Source organism: Meles meles, chromosome 7 (assembly GCF_922984935.1).
Source record: "Meles meles chromosome 7, mMelMel3.1 paternal haplotype, whole genome shotgun sequence".
NCBI lineage: Eukaryota > Metazoa > Chordata > Mammalia > Carnivora > Mustelidae > Meles > Meles meles.
In genome coordinates, this window is record NC_060072.1 from 117,991,572 (window position 1) to 118,017,640 (window position 26,069).

General features: G+C 41.7%; 1 protein-coding gene across 4 annotated transcripts in view; it reads left to right on the plus strand.

Moving 5' to 3' along the window:
- Window positions 1-26,069, plus strand: part of NRP1 (neuropilin 1) — a 135,775-nt gene that overhangs the window by 19,168 nt on the left and 90,538 nt on the right. The gene's annotated exons all lie outside the window — the stretch shown is intronic.

Consider the following 26,069-nt stretch of genomic DNA (forward strand, 5'->3'; position numbering starts at 1 on the left):
GTGATAGCACATCATCATTTCAAAGCTCTTTATAACCACTGGTTAATTCACACATCCTTGGGAAATTGTTTATTTGTACCAGATCTATTTTAAAGTGAAATCACCACAACATGCAAAGATAAGGAAACTTGCCAAAGGCTGAACGGGGACAGAGATTGTGGTTAACTGTCCTACCCGTTTCCTTTCCTTAGCACATGTGACTAGGCACTTCTGAACATGCATGTGTTCTCAGTAAAAACCAAGGGCTCTATTAATGATTCTATTAGGGGCAGGAAGCTTGGTTTAAAACAGTAAATCTAAGTCATTCGAGATGCAAATGCCAGCAGGACCTGAAATGTAAGAACATATTAATTGTACTTTTCTCCTCTGTTGGGGTCCCCCTGAGCCGTATTTTTAGTAAAGCAAATGATCAATGGTGGACGAAGAATAAAGTTATTTAGCTAATTCCCAGCATTAATTGGAAAACCTCTACTATTTCTAAACATCTCAGTACAAAAAAGAACTTCAACTGCCAACCTCCATTATTTTTGTCTCCACATCTTTCCTAGGTCCGTCCTTGAGATTTAAGCTCTTCATGTTTCTTATCTGTGTTGTTTTAGCGTTTGGTGTAGATACTGATTATACAGGCCCTGAGATGGATGAGGAGCATGAGTTCACTGTTTAACACCCATCACAACGTATGCTTAAAAATATATATATATGTGGTAATAAGTTCAGAACTTACAAACTTGTATGTTGAGGTAAATTCAGGCACTTTCCAAAACATTGCTTATTTGCGCACCAAAACTCTTCTTCTGAATGTTGCCTGCTACTTCATTCATTCATTCATTCATTCAGCAAGTGTTCATTGATCACAGAGTATGTGCCTATTACTGTTCAGTGACAGAGCAGTGAACATAACAGACATCGTCCCCTGCCTTCATGGTACTTACATTCCAGAAAGACGGTGAAAAACAAAGGAGAGCTTTTGATCAAGAGCTGTCCTTTGTGTTCACCCTGTGCCCTTCCAACTTGTTCCTCATTATCCTCATCGGCAGTTCCAAGATAAGCCCGGTCTCTCTGGGATCTGATTCTCACTCTAAACAAGACTTGTATTAAAACATCTGCTGAGGCAATTGTGGGTTGGCATCACGTTTGTTCCTGGTGGCTGATGCTCTCTACTTGTAACCTCTGCTGGGGTTCCTCTATGATTCAACCCTCAGCCACTACTCCTGCTTCCCAAATTCACTTAGTCTCCAGCCCTAAGTACTTGACCCCTGCATGCCCGCTCTCCACACCCGGCTAGCCAGGTCTCACTTCACACCTTGGTTCCTTTGCCTGTAGTTATGGATCCCAGTCCGTCCTCTTTTACTCTCCAGCAGGCCCTGAGTGACAGGCCTCAGGAAGCAGTGGACATGAACAGAGGGAACATGTGGCTTGCAAAGCTTCAGGGCAAACAATACATGTTTGCCAGAGCTGGCTCAGCAGGGCTGCTGGGGAGATGGCCTCTGGGTGATTCGCATATAGGAATCTCTCAGTGGGGACCAAGCACGGTCAGCTCTCATGTTTTGGAGCTGGTTTACAGTCTCGGCAACCATTTTACCAGCTCTTCAAGTGACACAGACTAAGTAGAGGACAGAAGGAAACTATAGGAAATCTTTTCTTCCTCATATCCCTAGTATAAAAATAGTAATTCTCTAACAAAAATATTAATGACTAAATAAATTAGCGGAATGCTTTAGCTTACCATTCCATCTTCGCCTCTTTCCACAAAGGTCCCCCATCCACTTCCTGAATGTAGCTAGTGGAGATAGAAACAGAAAGGAAGAGATATCTTTTTTTTTTTTTAAAGATTTTTTGTTTTATTTGACAGAGATCACAAGTAGACAGAGAGGCAGGCAGAGAGAGAGGAAGGGAAGCAGGCTCCCTGCTGAGCAGAGAGCCCGATGTGGGGCTCGATCCCAGGACCCTGAGATCATGACCTGAGCCGAAGGCAGAGGCTTTAACCCACTGAGCCACCCAGGCGCCCCCGGAAGAGATATCTTTAAGGAGACGTGGACCGAACTTGGCCATGATTGGATTTGAGGGGAAATGGAGGCTGGGCATTAGTGACTCTCAGTGTCCCTATCTTGACAATAGTCAACAATAGTACCAACAACATAAATAGTAAAAAAGCAAGACAGTAGGCCCCGCTGTGGACATTTTGAGATGCTTTTGAAATAAACACACAACATTCTATTGCTTTCAGAGTAAGGTGATCAAGTTCAATGGTGATAAAATTGGTGACCACTTCGTCTTAAGGGAAGAAGGAAAACTAGGATTAATTTACCAAGTCTGTTACGTAGCCCTGTGTAGGATGGCAAATGTGTTTAGTATGGATTAGCAGTGGCCTTTGGTAGTACATTTGAGAAAACTGCTTGGCAAGGAGGCACAGTGCACTGCAGTGCCTCCCATGGGCTTGAAAAGACATGGTAATGGGGCGCCTGGGTGGCTCAGTGGGTTAAGCCGCTGCCTTCGGCTCAGGTCATGATCTCAGGTTCCTGGAATCCAGTCCCGCATCGGGCTCTCTGCTCAGCCGGGAGTCTGCTTCCCTTTTTCTCTCTGTCTGCCTTTCTGCCTACTTGTGATCTCTGTCTGTCAAATAAATAAATAAAATCTTAAAAAAAAAAAAAAGACATGGTAGTAATCTCCATCTTTCATCCATACACAGAGGGCCTCTTCCGGAACCAGGCTAGCCACAGAATGTTAGAGAAAAGTCTTATTTAGAACAGACATTTTTGTTATTAAATTAAAAGTCATGCAACTTATTTTTCTTGAGCACAGAATTATCAGAAACAAAGTCTTATTTAATTGTTATCTGACAAATTTGGATTAATCCCTTTGCTTTAAAAAAGTCTAATGTATGTGTTCTATAGAATCAATTTTAAAAACTCAAGAATTGCAGATACTGTAAAAATATATATTATCATTCTTATAGTTCTAAATAAAGGTTTGCTCTGTGGTTTGGCAAACCCTGTGTTCTGTTTTGCACAATAGGCCTTTTACGGAGACATGTACACCACACTGAGGTTGCCTATGTCTGATGGAATTGTGCAGTATATTTTTCCTCTGAATAAATATTTGAAAAAAAAAAGACATGAGAAAATAAGTCACCCACAATCTTACCACTCAAAGATAACACTATCTTGATTTTGTATATCTTTTTTTAGCCTTTTCTCTTTGCATCTAGAAATACGCATATGTTTAAAAAATTGAGATGATTCTCTACAGTTTTTATTCCACCATTTTCTCTTAAAATTACATTTTAAGTGTTATAGTAGACCCTTAAATAGTTTTAAAACATGTCTTTTAGAGATCACATTAACTTCGCAAAATAATAATTTTTATCAAACTGCTTAGGACATTTATTTTCAATGACTTAAAATTATAAGTAATAACAATAATGGTGAAATGATTTCTCTATGCATATCTTTATGTACTTTGAGGATTTCTTTAGAAGATATTTCTGGAAGTACGATTTTTGAACTGAACAATAAGGACAGTATTAAGACTCTTGATACAAATTACCAGCTTATGTAAGAGGGTAATTCTTGGGGATAAGGGAAGTTAGTGACATTTACTTTAAAACTACATCTGCATTTCAAAGAAGTTGATATTTGTGTGACATAAATTGATATTTTAAATCAAGAATTGGCACACTTGCTGAAAAGGATCAAATAGTAAATATTTTAGGCTTTGCTGACCAGATGTCTCAATCTTAACTTCTCAACTCCTCCATTATAGTGTGAAAGCCCTAGACAAGTAAATGAATGAGCATGGCTGTGTTTCAATAAAACTTTATTTATAAAAACAGGCAGTCAGACAGATTTGGTGTGCAAGTCATAGTTTTCCAACCCCTGTGTCTTAATTGAAAATTCTGCCATGCTGTGAAAACATCCAAATTTGTCACCAGCAAGATTTTGGAGCCAGTGTTCCCTTTGTAAAAGTTTGGGCTTGTAGGATTGTGAATCTCAACTATAGTCTAGGGAAGGGAGTAAATTTGCTTTTGTTGCAAGGCAATTTGGAAACCAAGCAAGGAAGCTATAAATCAGCCTGTTGTTTTAACATATGTAGAGTATGGAGAGTCTGGACAGTTAGGCTTCTGTTTGCCTCTGTTAGGCAGCTGAGCTCTGCCCTGTATCTTTTCTCAGTGTGCTTTCTTGAGGAATTCACTCTACCTCTGACAAAAGTAGTTACATCTATGTATACAAGCTAATTTCACTCACTGTTGATTCAATCAAGGGCTCCGTCACTCATTAATACAATCATTACTGCACAATTCCTAGGAAAACAAAGCTGATGCTAGAAGAGAAAGAAAATCTTATGAGAAATAACTTTGTTCTCATGAAACCTACCAACAGGAGATATTTTTCCCAGATGTTGAGCATGCAGTTGCTTTTCCTTGGGTGACCCTTTATGGAGCAGCTAAAAGACTACCTTTAACAAAGGTGTAAAACAAAGGAAATAAATCAAGTGTAATCTAAATAATCTATTGTGTCATAGATAATTTGCAATTATCTGTCAAGGAAATTAGTAAACTGGCCAAGGGGATAATATACGTTTTATCAGTCTCCATGGCAAAATAGAGGATGAAGGAAATTGCTTTCAGGGACTATCGGATCTTACGTAGATGTGCGCGCGTGTGCACACACACACATACCCTTCTGACCTCGAGAATGCAAAAGCAGCTGCTTTGGTAAACACCACATCTGAGTCCAGCAGTAGTTTTATGCTCATTGTTTCTGTCTCTTTTATTTATGCTAGAGAAACAATGCGAGCTAGATGCAAACAGCTCTGCCAATAATAGAAGTGTGTTTGCCGGCGAGCCCAAGCAAATAACAAAGAATCGGAAAAAAATGGATTTGACCTTAGAAAATTAATATAAACAATAACTTCCCTGCACACATGCACACACACTCGTACACACACACACACACGCACCATATGACAGCTATAGTTACAATTTTGACTAGAAATACTTTTTTTTTTTCTCTAGAAGACCCCAAATTGTGTGCCCATCCTAAGCTTTTAGGCCTAACACACAGTATTTAGGTAGATGTTATAAATACATATACTGCCTGCCAGTGAGCTAAGAAGGTAACCCCAGACTTATATTCTGCCCCTTCTGTTTGATGGATGAAGAAACTGGCGTTTTGACAGTGAAGGACTTGCCCGGGGAGTGGGGCTGTTGTACGAACTTGTTCCTCCTGATTCCTGGAACAACGATCTCTTTACCCATTCCCTCTCCCTCCTTAGCGATGTTACTTTTCCTATTTGCTGTTTGGCCCAGGCAGCATATAGTCATCATTTGCTGTTTGGGCATACGTAACTCCTTTTCAGCTAGTCCTTCAAGGACTGAGAACTTCCTCTGTGTCATCCTGAAGGGTAGAAACTCTAGCCCTAATACACCGTAACAAACCTTCTAACTTTCATAAAATATGACTTTCTAGGAACGTATGTTCAATCTTGAGCTGGTTTAACTTGAAAAGTTTACACATTAAAAAAATGATTGTAGTATACACAATCAGTGTACTGTACAAATGCAACTCAGTACCTTATCATAGTTGTTAACAGGACAGCAGATCTTCAGGCAGAGTTATCAGCAAGGCCGCCCTAAATCGCTGATTTCACTACCACTGGGAGCTGTGGATGGGCCACGGTAATACCACAGAGAGCCCATTTGTAGCCTGGCAGAACCCACCATTATGATGTACATTTCTACAGCAAATCACTCTTCATTGACAAAGAATTGATTCAAGGGGCGCCTGGGTGGCTCAGTGGGTTAAAGCCTTTGCCTTTGGCTCAGGTCGTGATCTCAGGGTCCTGGGATCAAGCCCCATATCGGGCTCTCTGTTCGGTGGGGACCCTGATTCTTCCTCTCTCTCTGCTCCTGCCTCTCTGCCTACTTGTGATCTCTGTCTGTAAATAAATAAAATCTTTTTTTTTTTTAATATTTTATTTATTTATGTGACAGACAGAGATCACAAGTAGGCAGAGAAGCAGGCAGAGAGAGAGAGAGAGGAGGAAGCAGGCTCCCTGCGGAGCAGAGAGCCCGATGTGGGGCTCGATCCCAGGACCCTGGGATCACGACCTGAGCCGAAGGCAGAGGCTTTAACCCACTGAGCCACCCAGGCGCCCCAATAAATAAAATCTTTAAGAAAAAAAAAGAATTGATTCGATTCTTCACAATACTTTTAGTCAATCTGGTTAGATGGATGTTCTTGCTTTTGTTTTTTTGTTTGTTTGGGTTTTTTTTTTTTTTTTGGAGGGGGTCTTTCATTGTTTAGATTCAAAGTATATGCTTTTTTATTCCATTTCTACTCCAGTGAGGGACTGTCTCATGGAGCAGTGAGCTCCCCTTCCCCCAGAAGCTTTCAAGCTGTGGCTTGCTGCCATCTGTGAGGAGTGTCGTGCATTTCTGTGAAGATTCAGACCTAGACTGTAGTGGGTCCACCCATAAATGGAGATGAGTAGACTGAGTGCCAACTCCACGGCCACTGGTTTAGGAGTCATTTTCATTTCATTCCCCAGAGCACATAATGAAATACACAGCTTATCTCAGAGCTAAGTCTGAATTGGATAATGGCATCACAACGGCTGCAAGGGGACAATCATCATCGTGTTCCAGAGTCCTGTGCCCCTGGGTACGGAGGAGCAAAGGAACTAGTGAGGCAGCATTGGTTAAAAATAAGTAAAAAAAAAAAAAAGGCATCCCAGCCAGGAGGGATCTTGTAGAGCAGGACAGACATAGCTGACAGAGGACCTCATAGAAGACAAAATGCTACCACGTTTCTCCTATGGTGGCGTTTGTTTTCTTCCCCATTCTTAGCTTGCTCAGTTTTTTCCCAGTGATGATTTAGTACTTCTGGGGGTAGAGGTTCGATTCAAATAAAGAAAAGTAAATCAGTGAAAGAGGAGGAAACGGAAACCAAAAATAGAAAGTATTGCGGTGAAAACATGTCTCGGGTCAACTCCTAAACTAATTATTATAATGGATTTCAGTTATTTTCAACTGTTGGGCCTTTGTTCATGTGTTGACCAAATTACCTTTCATTATTTCCCAGGAACCACTAAGCATCACACAGAGAATACTTGTTCCACCATACGATTTGGTCTATTATATCTTTTTTTAAAAGATTTTATTTATTTATTTGACAGAGAGATCACAAGTAGGCAGAGAGGCAGGCAGAGAGAGAGGAAGGGAAGCAGGCTCCCTACTGAGCAGAGAGCCCGATGTGGGGCTCGATCCCAGGACCCTGAGATCATGACCCAAGCTGAAGGCAGAGGCTTTAACCCACTGAGCCACCCAGGCACCCCTGGTCTATTATATGTTGATGGAAAAACAGACCCTCAAAATTTGAAAAAAATTAGGCTCTTCATTTCTTCTTTCTCATCACCATGCCAATGTTGTTTAATCATATTCAGTAACAACAACAGAAAAAGACAGGGGTGTGTGTCGTATGTCAGTCTCAGTCAGTCCTGGGCACGGGAAGACGAAGAATGTCTCGTTCACTGTCCTAGAAGGGGTTACTGCAGATGGGGGACACGGGAACTGGTAAATGGATATTCTGTAGTTTCAGAAGGCAAATGCTGTAACGGGTGGGTAAACGAGATGGTTTCCAAGTTGCTACCGAGTCTGGTTGTGCGGGCAAAGCTTCCCTTTTTTCTCCTGCCACTTCCGCCACATTTCACATGACCAACCCCTCATTTAGAAAGGAAACTGAATATCCCTCCCCAGGCCCACAAGGGTTGGCCCCGTCGCTTCATTATCCTATTATCATCAAAGAAGGCCCCAATCATTGTCAACTGGAAATGAAACGAGGCAGCATTTAAACGTGAAATTGTTACTGATCTGTAGTACTTGTGACGCCTGGAAGGGAGAGACAAAGAACTGTACCCTGGGATTCGTTCCTTGGGATTTACAAGTTTATCTTCTCTTTGGGAAGATGGAGTTTATTCCAGTACTGAGATAGCGAAGGAAACAAGGCAGTCTGTAAGTAAGTGCCAGCCGAGTGGTACACGGGAATGTGCGATAAGCATTCAAAGCGCCTGTTTTCCTTGTCAGGTAATTAAAAAGAAGAATGAGTTCTATAGATAAGACCAATACAAGAAGGAAGTTCTCCTAAAAATGTTTGTTTGTTTGGGTACACTTTGATCTATTTGCCCAATTTAGAAAGAAGATAACTGATAGCGTTGATTGCTTTCTCTCTCCTTCACTCTTACATAATGAGGTTCTCACACAGGTGTGATTAACTAGAAAGGAATGCAAAATATCACCACCGTGGAGGGTCCCATTTTGCCTGAAACTGGTAGATTGTAATGAAATCACAACTTTGGAAATGGGAGCTGTGACTATAAAGTAATAAAGTTTCCTTGACAAACAAACCAACCAACCTGGAATTTTTGCACAGAATGAGGTCTCCAACCTTTAAGTCATTGACAGTGCTCCCGTGTCTCAGAAACACTTGAAGTGGACTCAACCAGGAGGGGGCTCCAAGCCTGGGCCCTGGCTCGGAGGAACCTTTGCTTTTCTCCCGGCCCCACCTCCTCATTAACAGACGGAGCCGCTGCAACTTACCCTTCCTGTAATTTCAGCCCGGCCCTTGCCCTCCTGGCAAGATGCCGGCCCCTCCACTGTGGATGGTAGCAATGTGTCCTCCAAGAGAACGTCTGATCTGCAAAGTGTTAATGGCTAAAAACTAGGGGGAAGTCCTCAACCAAAAGCTATCTTTTGATCAAGGGGGGCCCTCCGCCTCAGAGGAAATCTTTCCTGTTTACAGACTTCTGGGCCCTTTGAAAACCCTTGGCAGGTTATGGGCCAGGCTCCTTAGCTTTTACGCAAAGGGGCAAACAGGATGAGACCAGGATGGAAACTACATATCACAGGAACCCAGAAGGGCAGGAAGTAGCAACATAAGAGGGAACTCTTGATTAAAAGTATAATTGGAAGAGTTTGTGTGAGGTAGGAAGGGGATAATGGCATTAAAATACGTGTTTGGAATAAAACAACCACTAGCGCACCTTTACTTCGGTTGGTTTTCTTTGTCACATTATTCTCCACTTTGGAGAAATCTGATTTTTCTCCCCCTGCATGGAGATTCTGTGCTACGTCTATTTGGGAGAAGAGACAACCAAACTACATTCTTTTTATTATTATTAATTTCTATGTGAAATAGAACTTGGGAAAGACCTTATTATCCTTCGTAGGATTAATTATTCTAGAATAAATAACTAGGAGATTGAAAAGAAAAGACGGATGTAAAGGATGAGGTCCCTATTCACTACATTCGGTGAATTTGCTACATTCGGTTCTCTAAGAATGACATAGATGTTCGTTGAGTCCTTTAAAAAAAAAAACTGCTGAAAACGTAGACATTACTATGAAAGGAACAGTTCTTTTGGCTTCAAAAACTGTGTCTGTGGTGGTGGCAGTGGCGGTGGGGTGGTGGCCATTGAAATTCCACGTATGAGTGGGGACGTCCACAAAACACCCCTCTAATTGTATAATCCCTTGGCAGGATCGAGGCAGCCTGCACGTGACCACGAGCCACACCCACCCAGCTCTGCACCCCACACTACAGGGTGAGCCACCATCATGTGTTTCCAGACAGAAGTTAGTAGTAACATGTTTTATAATTGTAGTCCTGTGCCAACTAGAGAATAAATTGTCATTACCAGATGGCTCCGTGGTGCAGAAAATGTGCTTGTACAGAATTCTGCATCAGCCTCCTTGACTTGCACCCAGCAGGTGATATTTATGGACTGTTTACAAGTTGCTCACATATGGCATTCTAAAGAGGTTTGTAACTTTTATATGCTGTCATCCAGTTTATTTATTTTATGAAAATCCTACTCCAAAGGTCAGTCTCCCTCTGTCTACCTCCCCAACTTTCAGACTAGAGGAAAATTCCTGAATGGAATCTTGGGACAGAGTTGCTAAACAAAGAGGCTTTCTGGCCCTCCCAGTGTTGTGCCTCCCCCCCCCCCCACACGTCCCTGATAGACTGCTCCTTCCGACTGCTGGCGGGACCCCAGCGAGAATGGGGGCAGTGTCTTTTACTGATTCATATAAGACAGCATTTGTATTCTGTGGTGTGGAAAGGTCTGCCTGCTTTGGGCTTGGTTCAGCTCACGTGGAGGAGAGAATGGGGCAGCCACCCTGCAGAAAGGAGGGTGGGCAGTGGCGTGGGAGGGCGTGCAAGCCGCAGGCACTCAGGCCAAGCTACCTGTGGCGCCCTCCCACCACACGCCCCTGCCTCAGTGGGCCCAGGCCAGCAGGTAGAAGCCCTTCCCAGATCTTCTCCTGGCCACCGCCTAAAGTGGAGTCTCAGAGCTCCCACCAGAGCCAGCGACAGATCTGCACCTGAAAACAGTTCTTCCTGACGTCGATGGGTGTTGTTCTGGACATAGCCATTCTTGACATGATCACCCTTGGTCCGGGCAGCCACTCAACATGGGTAGAAGTTTTATTCTCTGCAGGTCAATGGAAATAGAAAGAAGGTATCTTCTTGTTCTCGTGAAAACAAATCTAAGGGAGTGACATTATTTGATCATTGGACAGATTTCAGTACTGAGATGGACATAGGTGTCCCCATGGTGGAGGAAAGGCAGGCTGTGCAGGAGCCCCGGGGATTGTGGGGATGGCAGGCATCTTGAAAGTCATGTTAAGTTCTTCACCTGCATTTGGTAGGGAGTAAGAAGCAGCAGGAAATTTTTTAGAGCATGAACTTTCTCAAGTGACTTTTCCAAGTCGCAGAGGTAATCTTTCCCTTTTCACGTAATTCTTTAGGTAATTAGAGAGCATTTAATAACACAGAGCACAGATGGGGAAAAGGAGGAAGTCAGGACTCTACAAGCCTATAGGGGCTGTCAAGCCAACCAGGATCCCTTTGAGATGCTTAACCAAACACATCCCTGGAAATCAGCTGCCTGCAGCCATTTTTTAAAAAATACCTGAAATTAGGCCCTGGAACGAAGAGACTGGGGATGGTGCTCCAGCAAGGATGGGAGACGGTCCTGGTGAGCAGCACCTAAGCCTCTGGCCCGCAGGCCCGTGTGCTGCACCCGGCCTGCGGGGCAGATGGATCCTTGCTTGGGCGAGCCAGTGGGTGGGAGAAAGCATGGCTCTAGGGGCAGGAGCAAGGTGGAGGATGGAACAGGTTCAGCTCAGCCCTGGAAAGAGCTCAGCACTGATCAGCCAGGGTCAGCCACTTACTCTGTGACTTTGGGCAGGGTGACCTCCTTAAGTCTCATTTCTCTCAAGGACAAAGTGCCCCTAAAAATAGTACCTCGTGGGGTTATTGCCGTATGCAGTGAGATGGTAGGGGGCAAGCCCCTAGAAAAGTTGCTGGCACAAGGAAACGCTGTGAACAATAGCAATAGTAGTGATAGGGCCACTTTGATCAGTGAGGAGAATGTGGAGTTGGCGTTCGGGCATCATTCCAGCCTCAACCTGTAATACAAACAGCCCCAGTTCTCGTGGTATCTGCTGTGTGCCTGACTGTAGGTGCCTATCTTTAATCCTCACAAGCACACGGCAAGATAGTGTCATCCCCGTTTCACAAAAGAGACATGAAGCATAAAAAGGGTAAAAGCTCTGGCTAAGAATACAGAACTTGAGGTGGCGGAAGAAGGAAGGCTTTGAAGCCTGGTCCTTCTGAGGCCAGCCCAGCATACGGTCTGCAATACCCGACCAGATACTGAATCATGGGGCCCCGTGTTCCCTTCCGGCTGACCAGAGCAGATCTCAGAGCCCCCCCACCCCACCCCCGCCTGCATGACTGGTCCTGATGAGCTTATATCCTGGGCAGTAACTGAAAAGCCCTGGGATCTTGGCAATTCAGCATGACATAAGGTCAGGCCATGAAGTGGGCCCTTCAACTACGAGGTTGGAAATTCATCAGGCTTTTCCCGGGGTGAAGATAAGTGTGGAGAATGGACAGAGGCTGCGTAGACGGAGCATAGCCAGCTCCCTCCAATCCCCCAGACTCCCTCCAACTCGGGCTGCATGCCCCAGTGAAGCAGAGTCTGCAGGAGGCCCGCCGGCATCTCTGGTGGCCCAGTCAGTCAGTGCCTGGTCAGCCAGGGCAGAAGTAAGTCTAATGTGACATTCACATGCTGCTCCCAGGAGAACAGCTGAAAATAGGATCTCTTTGCAGTTCCCTTTCACCAACTGAAAAATTATTTCCAGGAGATCCCAAGATCTTGAAAACCTGCTTGGCTCTAGAAAAACAGATACACTTCAACGCCTGCCAAGAGTAATAGAACTGAATGTCCACTGTGAACTGAAGTCGATAAGTATATTATTAATAGGAAAATATAGCACTTATTTTCAGAGAATAATGTAATTCCTGGGAGTTTTTTCTTTTTTCTTTTTTTAAAGATTTTATTTATTTATTTGACAGAGAGAGATCACAAGTAGGCAGAGAGGCAAGCAGAGAGAGAGAGAGAGAGAGAGGAGGAAGCAGGCTCCCCGCCAAGCAGAGAGCCCGATGCGGGACTCGATCCCAGGACCTTGGGATCATGACCTGAGCCGAAGGCAGAGGCTTAAACCACTGAGCCACCCAGGCGCCCCCTGGGAGTTTTTTCTTAGAGCAGTGTCCAAGAGTCTAATTGTCTAGAGCCATGAAAGCAAACTCTGTCTGACAAGACCAGTAGCTCACCGAGCAGGCAGCCCTCTGTTTCCCCCTTCTGCCCTCTGCCCTCAGGCCTGTGCAGTTTAAGGCTGTTAACCCTACCTTGAAACCCAAAGTGTTTGAAGGAAAAGTAGGTTTTCTGGAACAAGGTGTGCTTTGATTATGTAAGATGTAAGATTGAAAGTAAAAGCTGCAGAGGCTCCGGAAATATTTCAGGATCCATATTTCTATTCAAATGAAATCTAAAGAAACTGAGGAATTCATAGCAAATGGCTTCTAGCAACATCCTTGGAGAAAACTGTTCATTCACAGTCTATAGATGAAATATTCACCCCTTAAAAGTGTGCGGCTTCTTATAATAAGACCCACAGCCTGTGGCTACAACTAAATTTGCCATCCGTTGTATGACATCGCCACAAAGAGTTGTGTTCAGTATTGAGTTTGTGTTTAAGATTGTGTGGACTTCCAATCTGTAATTTATAATCAATTTGTAGAGTATTTAAAGTTGCACTGAGTGGAAGAGTTTTCCTTGTTTAAATTGGATTATTAGGACTGAAATGCTAATCCTGTCTGGGCTCTGGTGGCCCCAGTAGGCACCTCCCGGGGAACTTACTGACTTGTCCAAACCAAGCTTGGTGTGTATAGCCTTGGAGCCCTCAGCTGCCAAATCGCCTGGTTCCCTTTCTACCCCTCCAGCTCTAGAGTAAGAACAGACCCCTTGGGCCACCCCCGGAGCAGTCACTCCTCTAGATTAGCCTTCTTGGCTCTCCTGTCTGCATCCAGGCCAGCCCCCAACAGTCCAGAAACTTCTTGTCCTTCTCATCAAAGAGCAAGCCAGTTTCCAGATGGCTCTGAGCTGGCTTGGGCATATGAAGCAGGATTACGATGAAAAGCATCATTTTTCATAAGTCCACTTGAAGTAACTAAACGGGAAAAGGAGACTCTAGAGAGTTCCAGAACAATCAGACTAACTGGAGAGGTCAGTGGACCAGGGGGCAGCCTGCTTTCAAACAGACCTTCCTGTCTGGCTGTCAGTTCCTGTCCTCACTGAAAAGCCTGAGGATAAAGCTCAAAGGAAAGTATTTCCCAAAGTTAAAGAGTATGTTGATCACCCTTTCAAGAAAAGCATTCCCACCAACCTTTAGTGTTGAAAATTGTATTTTTATTATATTTCTTATGACGTATGAATGAACAAACAAAGTACCTATGCCTTATTTATGTTTAGCATCTCCACAGAATAAATAAAATAAGGCCAGTTTACACATTGATCCCAACATAACAACAAAACAAAAACATTCAGATAACAGCATCAATTTGATGTGATGAATCATGGCATTTGGCAGAAACAAAATCCTCGTCATTAGATAACATAATAATAGTATGATGTGTTTGCAATTTTATGCTTTACTTAGTATTAACTTAATTTCCTTGAGTTTCAGCATGATGGACAACCCTTCTATTATCATGATCTTTGCTGGTTTTCCAAGATTTTTTATCATTTCATTTGTTGTAGCCACTGTTGGTGGTTTAAAGTAATAGTGTATTAACAGTGCATTAATTCAAAGGTGTAGCTCAAAATACCACATCAGAAAACAAATACTCTTGTAATGAAAAGTTCTTTACTGCCCATTTATGTCTAGAGTTGCTACTTATGAACCGCTGCTTATGAGTTTCCTAGTGAAACTGGGAATGGCCAATGGCTAGGGTGCTGGTGCTTTCAAGTTCAGTTTAGGTCACTTCTGTGTTCCCAGGTGATGGATGACTCACCCATCCACACCACTTGTATCTATTTGAATGAATGGGAAGCTTCTGTCCCACAGAGAGCAATGCCTCCATGTGGTCCACTCTTGGCGCTCATTTAATCATAAACAAATACACACATGGCCACCAAAAGACATGGCGGTGTGTCTTATTTGGTGGTTATCTAGGCCACTGAGAACATGTTCACAGGGCAGTTTTTAAAAGATAATCATCAGGGCGCCTGGGTGGCTCAGTTGGTTGAGTGGCTGCCTTCAGCTCTGGTCATGATCCCAGAGTCCCGGGATCGAGTCCCATGTCAGGCTCCCAGCTCCATGGGGAGTCTGCTTCTCCCTCTGACCTTCTCCCCTCTCATGCTATCTCTCATTCTCTCTCTCAAATAAATAAAGAAGAAAATCTTAAAAAAAAAAAAAAGATAATCATCAGAAGGAAAACCTAAATTTTTAAAATTCTCTTATAATTGTTCAGCTCTTGAAGAAGGAATGGCCTTAGGTCCAACTGCTCATATCTGGCGGAGTAGAGGTGGTTTCTGGGCAAGTCACGGGCTCTAGACCTTGATCAGAGCTATAATAAAACCAGAGCCAACATGACTATTTTTGAGTCTTAGTGGGTTGTTAATGGAAAGGGCTTCTGAGATCTTCTAGGGCAGTCCCTTTAGGTCTCAGATGAGGAAACAAAGGCCCGGAATAAAGTCCTCAGAATGAGGACAAAGATGCATTAGCAGGAAGTCAGATGTCACATTGGACTTTGTTACAATTCTCACATTCTAAGAGCTTACCAGAAGCATTTGAAAAATGTAGGAATCTCACCACTACATAAAATGTCACATATACATAAAAGCCAGTAAGTGATCAACATCTTCTATTGAAAGAAATGCACCGATTTTAACTTGAGGTCGCCAACCCAACTCTGATTGTATATACAGTTCCACTTAGCTGAATTTGCTCACTATGGTATTGTTCAGTGCTAACGTCAAGTAACGAATGTCTTTAATTGGTATTAGTGACCTCTTGGTTTGCCTGAAGAAAGAACATTATCCACACTATGACTGGGATGGATAAAAGACTATATATATTGGGTATGGATGAGTGAAATTCATTCATTCACATGGTAATGCAAAAATTGATAAATCCACAGTATGGTTAATAGTGTCACATTCCTATTATACAAACCAGCTATGTTTTAAGGGATTTTTGTGGATTTTGAGTGCCTGCATGCTTGGATATGTGTGTGTTCACTGTTAATAGATGCCAACCATTCTTCCTTCAAAGATAATAGATATGCTTCTTGTCTTCCCTTTTGCTCAGTGCTAAGTGAGTGTGTTTTAATAGAAGCCCTGGATGTAGGAGAGAGAATCCAAAGTCCAATTCTGTTGCTATCTGGGGGTCATACGACCTGGAGTAGTCCACAGGGTCTCTGCTTCCTTATCTGCAACATTTAGGGGCAGAGAAGATGCCCTCCAAATTCCCTTCTGTGATTCTTGTTCATGAGTTTTCTTTGTTTCTAACACAATGAAAAATATTGTGTGTGATTAAATACGCCATCACCGTTAGTCCACACAGGTTGTAAAGCTCTAAGGAAGTACACTGTTTCTGTTTTCCTCTGTACTAGAAGCCAAGATATCTACTAAAGATGTTAGAATCAAAATTGGCTGGGCCAAAAACATTCCAAGGAAGGAAAAGCCTGGAAAAGTCCCTGTCCAGATTACTGTGTTAAAGTTTATATTTTACAAATGTCTCTTATCTTGTCTGAAAAGGAACAGAGAATCTAAGTATTCTGGTATAAAAATAGAGTGTGTTATTTAAGTGTATGTGCATGTGTATATTTAAATAAATTGGAAAAAAGAAGAAATGTTCTGAAACTGAAACGAAAGAGATTGCAACTGTCTTCAAAAATTTCCTTCAAAGTAGAGGTTACAGAATGCAGGAATAAGTTACTAGGGATGCTGTGGGATTTCCTTCTTCAATGGGTTTTTTAAGTAGGACAGACATGGGGTGCCTGGGTGGCTCAGTCGGTTAAGCATCTGACCCTTGATTTCGGCTCAGGTCATGATCTCAGTATCCTGAGACTGAGCCCTGCATTGGGTTCTGCATTGGGGATGGAGCCTGCTGGAAATTATCTCCCTCTGCCCCTCCCCCTGCTCTCTCTCTTTTTCTCTTTCTCTCTGTCTCAATAATAAATAAATAAGTCTTTTTAAAAAAATAAATAAGGCAGGACAGACGCAAATCCGCTCATCTGCCTGAACTGGATTAGGTTGTGCAAATGAACTCAAGCCTTTTGATGTTCATTCCCGCTAAGATGTTTAGATGCCTTTCCCTGTCCATTGAGGCTCAGGGTCAAAGTCAGCATAGGGGCACATGCATAAAAACTTAATTTTCTTTCTACCTTTATTTATAATTAAATATTAACTGAGCTCATCAGAATGCTTAAGATATTTAGTTTTGGGGGGTGGAGATTTTGTTTTATTTTAATTATGTTACGTTAGTCACCATATAGTACATCATTAGTTTTTGATGTCATGTTCCATGTCACTTTGCTTAGTGTTCGAAAATAAGCTGGAGATAAAAGAGAGCTCACAACTGCAGAATTCTGTTCTTCGAGAAAAATCGGGACAGAAATAAATTTATAGAGAAAGTTCACATTCTTGAACTGTACAAGTGGGAAACATATTTGGAAACTCTGTGGAAAAGTAGTAGATAGAGAATCAGAAGACCTGAGCCTTTAGACACTAACACTAACTGTGTGATCTTTTTTCCACCTGTCTCAGTTTCCATATTTAAAAATAAGGAGATCAAACCAGACAATTTTGCAGGTCATTTCAACTTGAAAATAGATATATATACTCTTCTTTCCCTCCCCCCTCTCTCTTTTTATACACACACACATATATGACCTATATATTTATATATTATATTACATAAATTATATATAATATATATTTATATATGAATAAATAAATATAAATATTATATATAAAATATGGCCTGAATATTTATATATAATATATATTTATTTATATAATATATAAATATATAGGTTATATATGTGTATGTGTAGATACATATATAAAATTCTTCCAAATTTTGTCCCCATTTAATTGATTTTCTGCTTCCAGGAAACACTCTATGATCTACGTTTTAAATGCTTATTATAGAGGAGTTTGCAAGCTCTCTGAGTTTTCTCAGAATTCATGCCAACACTCTTTCGAAGATTCTGTTTTGCATCTTCTCTGCGCACCCCCACTAACGTCTTGCTGCACTCCACATCTCCACAGCACAGCTCTGTTCGGTGGCGCGCTATAGTTGCTGTTGTTCGCAGTTGTCTGGAAAAGTCTTGTCTCCAAATTACAGTGGCTTTCTTTTTTTCTTGCCCTGAAGCAACAAACGATGGGAGAAATATGTGTATGTTTCTGTTCTACAGAGTCAGAGCTGCCTTGAGCACAGAATTCTTAACTCTCTAGTTTATTTCAAATGCAATGAATCACTAAGTAAATGAGAACCCCGGGCTGCATATCAGGGCAATTGTGTAAGTTAAATTAATTTTTAGAACCAGATTGCATTTGTTAAGCCGGGGCTCTTAATGTGTGCCGACAAAAATGTCCAATCGGCCTGCCAAGGTGCCTGAGACGTATTGCCCAGATAATAGCTGAAAATTTGAACTTGGCAGTTTTATGGATTGGTTCGTATCTAAAAAGCAGGCAGCTTTTAAAAGCCCTGAATAAACATTGCTTTCTGTGGACACCTATGGCGTGACTATTTATAAAATTCCCAATCTTTTTTCCCCTCTTAAAAGTGCTACTGGCAGAAGAGGGCTTGGTATTTAATCCGTAACCTGCAACACATTGCGCCCGACAGTGGCAAAGAACACACAGAGCCCGAAGAAAGAAATCAAGGAAACATTAAATATGTCAGGCCACAAGACCATGTTTAAATTATTAGGTGAGATGCCGTCCCGCCTTTCACAATGGCCCGGCACACCTCGAAGCCCAACTTCCTCTCCACTTGCTCTGTTCTGATGGGTTCTTGCAATCTGTTCTGAAATTGAATTTCACTTGGTTTCAATAGCATTTTGCAGTAAGTAAGGGGGACGCTGCTATCTTGTTTGTGAATCTTGATGTAATAATCAGAGGTAATTGAAGCATGCACAAGCCACAGAGACTTATGACATGTTTTTAAACAAGTATTGACTGATAGGAAACTAATTTAACAGAAACTGGAAATCAGACTCCTCTGAGAAGGCGTACGCAGAATACAGGGTCCTTCGGAGTTGCAACCGAATTGGCCTCTAAAAAATGGCTTGTTTGGATTTCCTTACCTTTCCTGAAGGTGCAAGTTACTGGCAGGCAAGGTTGTGACCCCACGAAGAGGGCTAATCATCTGAGGACCTGGATTAATCCTTTGTCAGTCCTGTGGTTTGGATTCACTGGGGTCGGTCATTCCCTAGTGTCTCCTATGGATCAGAAAGCCTCTTGGTGTCAGAGGCACACAAAATCAACTGGCAACATTTTGTGTCTGCCAGCACAGCTCTGGAATCTTTTTATTTTGTAAATTAATTATCCTGAGATAAGAATGCAATCTTTTGTATTTATGCTCAAGCTTACAGAGTTATATGCACTGATAGACAAAGCCCAGGGAAGCATTATATACATTCTCACTTGCAAAGTGCCCACTGGACTTATATTCCATTTTAATGCTAGTTAGATATTAAAAAAGAGAAATAAAAGAACAAAACCTGTAATTTACATCTCTAAGCCTTAGTACAGACAAAGATTATTAGAACAGGTCGTGCTATTCTCCTTAGGCTCTGGATTTAAAGTGTGTGAAAAGCATTTGAGGATCAGAATTTGAAATTCAAATGATGAAAAAAGTAGTCTAAAATGTTGGCTTCCATAGATACTGACCTTAGGTACAAATGGTGGTGAATTTTTTTGTTCATGCACTAAAGAGAAGAGAATGGGTTGTATGTAGTGCCCTCCGAAGATCGGTGATAAAGTCTCTGAAACATTTTGCTGCTTGTCCCCTAATTGAAGGAAGTAGAGAAGACTGATAATGCAGGCAGGGAACATAATGGGAAGAAAATAATTAGCAGCTTCATTAGGCAAATTTTACCATTTGAGTGTGTTTCTAGCACACACTCACGTCAGTTGCATTGAGACTTTATACCGAGCAAATGTCCTGAAGAGACTATGAATTACCACATACAATTTGAAATACATCTGTGCCCCCCTTATCGGCACTGCCAGAGATCCCAGAAAAGTCGAGATCTAAACAGTTTATTTTTCTAAATAGAAATCTTGAAGACATGGACCTCATTAGAACTTATCACTCCACCTGTGGAAACTGAAGCAGGACTGCCAGAGTGACTAGGGATTTATAGACGTAATACTTATTATCGCTAATAAGAGTTAGGTACCCAAATCCCAGGACGACAGAGGCGACTATGCCCTTAAGTATTTGGTATGCTTTTCAGCAGAGGTGTTGTTGTCATGATGGCTATTTTAATACGGTTTCATGTAATTGGAACAAAAGCAGAACCACCCAGTGTCTTGGCGTTTTCCCCAAAGTGATTTATATCAGTTGCAGAAAAAATTTCTGAAGGGGTAAGGGTAAGATGTTTTCCTTCAGAACCACTTAGTAAACAAGGTAGAGGATTCAGTGTTGCTGTTGTTAAACTCAGTACAATGCAGTTGGACTACGTGAGTTATGCGATGCTTGTTCTGGCTTCTCTTGTTTCTTTTTCTCCAGAAGCATGAACTTTTTTCAGGGGAGGAGTTTTATCTCTAATTCTCATGAAAGCCCAAGATAATAGACATATTTTCTACCTGCAAGAAGGATGATTGGGGCACCTAGGTGGTTTAGTTGGTTAAGCATCAGACTCTTGATTTTGGCTCAGATCATGATCTCGGGATGGTGAGTTCGAGCCCCATATCGGGCTCCACGCTCAGCACTGGAGATTGTCTCTCCCTCTCTCTGCCTCTCCCCGTGTTCCCACGTGCTCTCTAAACAAACAAACAAACAAATAAATAAATAAAATCTTTAAGAAAAAAAGAAGGGAGGAGGAGGAGGAAGGGAGGAGGAGGTGGCGGCAGAGGAAGGAGGAGGAGGAGGAGAAGTAGGAGGATGACCCCATCAGGGAAAAAAAAAACAACTATGGCATGGCAACACCAAAACAATAATTCCAGTGCACACTGGGCAAACATAATTAACTGGTCCATACTGGCTAGGTTAGGGCTCCACAAAGTCAGGTGGGGAAAACACTTACAGGTGACTGAGTAAAAGAAAGGCCTCCCAGAACAGATGAATGTTGAGTTGGGCTTTGACAGAATGGAATTTGGTTCTGCAAAAATAAGAAGAGAGAAACTTCTAGGAGACTTGATGCCAGAACAGTTCTGTGCGGTTATTCTTAGGTGAGGAGCATCAGGGCAGCTGTCTTTGATCTTTGGAAGAGCTGGTACCATCCCAGGGGTGGTGACTGGGCAGAGGCTCAGAGCAGAGACCCAAAGGACTCACGGGAGAGCCTCCTTCTGTTTGTGCCTTAAAACGAGAACCCCGAAGCCGATACCTGGACATGCATTTGACTGCAAGTCGTTCTTTCTAGTTTCCTTTTTACCCTGTCATTTCTCTACTAGGATTTGTGGTTTGTCTTTTTCCTTTTTTAAGGTCATTATCCAAATTTGTTTTATCTACATTTAAACACTGTTTTTCTTTCCTTTTTTTTGAAAAAAAAAAAAAAAAAGATTGTATTTATTTATTTGAGAGAGAGAGTGTCGGAGGGAAAAGCAGACTCCCTGCTGAGCAGGGAGCCTGATATGGGGCTCTGGGATCATGACCTGAGCCGAAGGCAGATACTTAAGTGACTGAGCCGCCCAGGTGCCCCTACACACTGATTTTCAAGAGTCCGATTAGAATAAGAAGGAAATGCTCCATGGTGTTTGCAGCCCTAGGAGAACCTGGCTTAATGCTACCTTGAGCTCTGAAGCTTAAATGAGCAGAGCTTGTTTGAGAGGCAGTAGGAAACACATTACTAAACAAATGTCATCAAATTATCTTCAACTGGTATGACTTTTATTTCTTTTACTTCCTCTCTAGCATCCATGCTATGGGTTCACTTCCGGGTCACTGACAGCAAGGTCCAAAACCCAAGAATGAGGCAGCGGCTCTGTCTGTCCCACCACTTATCACTTTGACTCTATTCCAGGCACTTCTGTGTGACTCTAGGTGAACAATTCAGGAGTTAATGCAGCTAATTCACCAGTCAGTTCAGGAAAGAGTGGCCCGTGACACCAGTGGTTTAACAAACTCGATGGGCTATTCTAGTTGTGATGTGGACACAGTTGCAGTAAAGATACGCTCACGTGTCACAGGACACTACCTGTTCACTCTCTCCTTTCAACCCTACATAACAATGCCAAGTCTGAAAGCTCTCTCAGCTTTTCAGAAAAGAGAGCTACATAAATATAAACTACTATTTTTTCACCAAAATTATATATACATATACATGTACTACACATCCTAAGATTACTTTCCTCCTTAATTGCAAAGAGTAATGGGAGTAAAAATCAAAGCTTTTGCTAATGGTCTGATATTTGTACAGAACATTTCCACTGAATGGATCAATATTATTACTGTTCAAACATTTACACAGTCTATGTTTAACATGCCTGTCACCCATTAAGAGGAAAGTATTTTTGAAGACATTGGATTTTTAAAGAAGAAAAATTAGAAAAACATCAAATTGAAGTTATTATTTTTAATGACTCCCAAACTCAACATTATTTCTGCTTTGATAGTACTTGAACTGCTAACCTATGTTTCTGGAGTGTATGTTCATCAGTGAATAATTAGGGAGGAATTCAGTAGTAAGTAACTGATGTAAAGGCCATTTGACTTATAAATTTACAAAAGCCTATTTTAAGGTTGAAAAACATCATGAAGGCTATGTGTGTGCTTAATTAGTGAAAATGGGTATTTGTCCTATGTCTGGCAAGAAGAATTATTACAAACTGTCATTAACAAAAGTATCCTGAGGGGCGCCTGGGTGGCTCAGTGGATTAAGCCTCTGCATTTGACTCAGGTCATGATCTCAGGGTCCTGCATTGGGCTCTCTGCTCGGCGGGGAGTCTGCTTCCCCCTCTCTCTCTGCCTGCCTCTCTGCCTACTAGTGATTTCTTTCTCTATCAAATAAATAAATAAAATCTTTAAAAAAAAAGAAAAAAGAAAAGTATCCTGAATCAATGACATTTCTACCATACAGCCATAATCTTATTATATTACAGACACACACACACAAACGTTAAAGGGACTATCAGTTGGCATAAGATTACATAGTAGTATGAGGAGGGAGGGAGAAAGAGAAAAGTCAATATAGAAATTTAGCAGTTATAAAAAGAGGAACATTCTCAGCCCAGAATTTGGAGTTCTTGGCTGGTGTGCCTAGTTTGTAAAAGAAAAATCAGCAGAATAAGTTAAATTCTTTCTCTGGCTTCAGAAAGCCAACCTTCAAAATGGATGTGGAAAATGCTTGTGTTAAATTGTGACCCAGGCATTTCCATGGCCTTCTGGTTCCTCCAATAAGCCCTTCGTCTGCCCTGCACCTCTCTCCAACCCCTGGGTCCCTGCTCCACATCTAGTTTGTCATCCCCATGGCAAGAACCTGTGTCAAGATTGCCAAGTCCCAAATCAGTAAGAAGGGCAGAGGCAGGAGAGTGTGGGAATGGAGGGAGAAGGAAGGCATAGTGGGGTGTGGAACAGAAGTCTAGACACCCACCCTGTCTTTTGTGACACAGACACTACTCCGAGCCCCACAGCAGTTACAGAGCCTTTGAAATTCATACATGCTTTTTAAAGGGCTCAGCAACCTTGTAATTGCTAAAAGAAGGTTGTCTGACAACCTTTGAGCAATTAGAGAAGTGGTCTCCTTACTTATTTATGATTTCACTCGTTTTTTAAAAAGTGTCAGTCTCATAGATCAGTGTTTTAATTTTTTCTCTTCGTATAGTACCAAATATGTTAGAAACTTAACCGCAGATACCTGAAGGTCTTTCCTGTGGAGGAGTAATGAAACGTAGTCGTAGGATAATGGATGGGAGCTACACTAAATACTGAGGAAACATTTATTGAGGGAACAGAGCCAAGGTCAAGTAATGGACACAAAGTAATCATCAGGGCGCCAAGGACAGAATGAGCTTCCTGTCCGGACTCACGCGCCTTCTCTTCCTACAGGTTTTGGAGCAAGGCTGAGCATTCCCCTAATAAGAATCTCAAATCAGAAGCAAATCCAATGAACAAAGAGACCCTTTCTCATCATCTCCTCACCAATGAGATGTAGTGGTTTGCTTTTCATCAAAATACAGTAGAAGGTATTACTTCTTCTGTTAATAGGATCTGAAATATTCTTCCAGTCCTTGTAAGTGTTCTGGGCTTTGGCTCTCTCATCTGTGGACTGCTGTGTTGGCCTACTGTCCCTTAGATCTCTTCCCACCGAAAGTTTGCCAGTTCTATTCATGGTGGTCACCAATACATGAACTGCGTAGGGAAAACCAGGACATTCCCTAATTCCCTGCTCGCAGAGAAACAAACTGGAGTCATCTAAGCCAAGTGCATCTGTCAGCCACGGCCAGCCTGTTTTACCAAGTATAGGCAGTCTTTGGGATCCACATTATAGTTGTTTAGTTAGACACAGTTGCTAAAACAGTTCCCCAAGCACTGAGTAAAGTTAAATTCCTAACATCTAAGGCAAGAAAGAAGGAATTAGGTTGCCAAACTTATCTCTGTCTTCTCAAATTTATGTCATCACTTACAAAATTGATTCCCTTCATGACTGCTGACCCGTGGCTAGTACAAAGTCAGTGACTTTTCAAAATAGGACATTGAAAATACTTTCTGATGAACATGGGTTCCATAGGTATTATGTAATAAGAGTCTTAGGATCAATGAGCTAGGCATATGTTGGATTAAAGCAAGTTAAATCCAGGTTTCATACCTGTGGGACTTCTCAGAGCCTTTAATATACTGATGTAAATTGTAAAGATTCATGAAAGGAACATTATGACATGCAACATTCCCAAGCGATTTGGGGGGAAAAACCCTATTTTTCCCTTGAACCATTTCATAAGATGAGTATTCTTGGGAACACATTTTTGGACGAATTGCCTACTATTTCTGCTTCACACTGCCAAAAAAACGGGGTGGGCACTTGGGTGACTCAATTGGTAAAGCATCCAACTCTTGATTTCAGTTTGGGTCATGACCTCAGGGTTGTGAGATCGAGCCCCACATCAGGCTCTGCCCTGGGTGTGGAGGCTGTTTCAGATTTTCTCTCTCCCTCTCCCTCTGCCCTCTACCCCTCACTTATACATGCATGCCCTCTCCCTCTCTTTAAAAAAATAAACAAACAAACAACAACAACAACAAAAACCCAAAGACAAACACAACAGATTGGGACATGGTGAAACTAATAATATGATCTATGTAACTTGACATTTTTAGAGAAAAAAAATCAGAATTAATGAAATATCTGAAATGGCTATCTTTAATGTAGTAGAACAATTTCAGGAACATACAATGTTTTAAGTAAGTTTTCCCCGGAAGGATTCTCAAAGTTGCCTATTTTATTGTCCGTTTATAAGCAAGCACATACTTGTCCCCAAATAATTCAAGAACTAAAATGTTGAAAAACCACCTTGCTATCTCTCCCTGTGACTTGACACCATCAATTGTCTTAAGAAACTTTTATTTATAGATAAAGTGCAGTAAACTTGAGCCCTCTACATTAAAAGAAAAGAACTTAGGCTGTTTAAATGGAGGGAAATGTTAAATCATTTTATGTCTTCTGGTTTGTAATGCAAAAAAAAAAAAAAAATCACCCTTCCTTATGGAATAATTAGTCAAAGCAAGGAAGGTAAAGCACAACCTTTTCCCTCCTTGGCCTGCCTGTCTTGTTTTTACAGCTGAGTCTTTAGTGTCATCAAGAGGAAATTTTTTATGCCTTTGTCTAGCTTATGTTGTGCTAAAGAGAAGAGTGTATTTGGAAATCCTCCCTTTATGCTTATTTTAGTGAACTTGACCATATTCCCTTTTCCTTTCTGCTAAGCTTGCCATAAAGATACCTGGGGGTCGGGGATTTCTTTAGATGGTAGGTGAGAGATCGTCTGATCTCCCGGTTGAGTTAAATCATGCTCCAAGCACAGAGCTATTCTGGCGAGCTGACCCTCTTTGTGCTCATATGGTTAAACTTAGGCAGTGCTCCTCCTCTTAGGCTACTGGCAAGGTTTATGGCCACTGCTTTCTTTTCTTCTAAACACACAATTACTCCTTAAGGTCTGTATAAATCATGAGGCCTCCTAGCTCATTAAAATCCTTTCTTCCCTCCATGAGCTTCCTCCTAACACAGAGACTCTTCAAGTCTTGCTCCTATACCAATTAATTACTGAGTCTATCATGCAAGTCAATGATAAGAAAAAAAAAAACCATATAAACTAATGTTTGGGCCAGTAACCAACAAGTCTCTGAATATTATGTTTTTTTTTTAACTGAGTTGCATGTTGTGATATAGAAAAAATAAAAAGCCCTAGTTGACATTTGAAGTATTATTTTACATCCACAGACCTCCTTCTCAGTATATAAATTTTTCTCCGTATTATGACTTGACTTGGGGTTT